Genomic DNA, 1879 nt, shown 5'->3' on the forward strand with positions numbered 1-1879 from the left:
CCCAGGCTGGAGTGCAGTGGCCAGATCTCAGCTCACTGCAAGCTCCGCCTCCCAGGTTTACACCATTCTCCTGCCTCAGCCTCCTGAGTAGCTGGGACTACAGTCACCCGCCACCACGCCCGGCTAGTTTTTTGTATTCTTTAGTAGAGACGGGGTTTCACCGTGTTAGCCAGGATGGTCTCAGCCTCCCAAAGTGCTGGGATTACAGGCTTGAGCCACTACGCCCGGCCCTAATTTTATTTTTGAAACGGAGTTTCACTCTTGTGGCCCAGGCTGGAGTGCAATGACGCGATCACGGCTCACTGCAACCTCCGCCTCCCGGGTTCAAGTGACTCTCCCACCTCAGCCTCCCGAGTAGCTGGGATTACAGGCATGCACCAGCATGCCCAGCTAATTTTGTAGTTTTAGTAGAGATGGGGTTTCTCCATGTTGGTCAGGCTGGTCTAGAACTCCCAACCTCAGGTGATCCGCCCACCTTGGCCTACCAAAGTGCTGGGATTACAGGCACCTACCACCATGCCCAACTAATTTTTGTATTTTCAGTAGAGACGGGGTTTCATCATGTTGGCCAGGCTGGTCTCGAACTCCTGACCTCAGGTGATCCGCCTGCCTCAGCCTCCTAAAGTGCTGGGATGACAGGCGTGAATCACCGCGCCCAGCCCAGGGGAACCGTTTTCAAAGGTGACTCTCAGCTATTCAAGAAACCCATGCAGCTTAGCGAGGTGACTTTGGGGGATCATCTGGATCCGAACTGCCCATTTTCTTCCTTTCATACACTCACATTAGGAAGTCCCCAAGGATCTCTGCCTATTTCAGTGAACGCTAAGCTTTTCCCCTAAAGACCTCGCTGCTCAAACTGTGCTCCCTGGACCTGCGACGGGATTATCGCGGAATGTGTCAACGCAGAACCCCAGGCCCCCTCCCCGATCACCGGATTGGAATCTGGACTTTAATGAGACTCCCAGCCTAACCGTCCATGTTGGGAGGCACTGGTCTAGAGTGTGGGGTGCTCAGCTTGAGGTTGGGGCCGAAAGCCTGGTTCAGCTGTGGGGCTGCAAGCAACCCTGGCCACTTATCAGAGGGAAGCATTTGGGTTTGGAATCAGCGTGCCTGGCTTCAGAATCCAGGTCCTGCACTCTCTTGCTGTGTGTATTGGAGCGTGTGTCAGTTTTCTCCATGAGTGGAGTCTGACTGACATGCAGGTATGAGCAAGGCAGGAGCCCACCAGCCCAGGACATTAGCCTCAGTCTCACCCAGTGATGCCTTGGTCTCCGTCCTGCTGCTACTTGTTATTTTAGCCAGGACTTTTTTTTCCCCCAAGACAGAGTCTTGCTCTGCTGCCCAAGCTGAAACACAGTGGCGCGATCTCGGCTCACTGCAACCTCCGCCTCCCAGATTCAAGCTAATCTTCCGCCTCAGCCTCCCAAGTAGCTGGGATTACAGGTGCCCGCCACCACACCTGGCTAATTTTTGTATTTGTAGTAGAGATGGGGTTTCACCATGTTGGTCAGGCTGACCTCGAACTCCCGACCTGAGGTGATCCGCTTGCCTTGGCCTCCCTAAGTGCTGGGATGACAGGCGTGAGCCTCTGCGTCCGGTCTAGACAGGACTCTTCCAATGCCAAAAGTTACAACTACTGAACTCAAACTGCCAAAGGGAATTTGCTAGCTTTCCCTAAGAAATACAAGCAGAGATTGTTCCGTTCTTAGTCCTGGCTGTATCCACACACTCAAAAGATGTTCATATGGCCGGGTGCGGTGGCTCGAGCCTGTAATCCCAGCACTTTGGGAGGCCCAGACGGGCGGATCACGAGGTCAGGAGATCGAGACCATCCTGGCTAACACGGTGAAGCCCCGTCTCTACTAAAAAATACAAAAAA

General features: G+C 53.8%; 1 protein-coding gene across 1 annotated transcript in view; it reads left to right on the top strand.

Moving 5' to 3' along the window:
* The window catches only part of TUSC5 (tumor suppressor candidate 5), a 30817-nt gene that overhangs the window by 26048 nt on the left and 2890 nt on the right, over positions 1-1879 (top strand). The gene's annotated exons all lie outside the window — the stretch shown is intronic.

Source organism: Colobus angolensis, unplaced genomic scaffold (assembly GCF_000951035.1).
Source record: "Colobus angolensis palliatus isolate OR3802 unplaced genomic scaffold, Cang.pa_1.0 Scaffold110, whole genome shotgun sequence".
In the NCBI taxonomy this organism is placed as follows: domain Eukaryota; kingdom Metazoa; phylum Chordata; class Mammalia; order Primates; family Cercopithecidae; genus Colobus; species Colobus angolensis.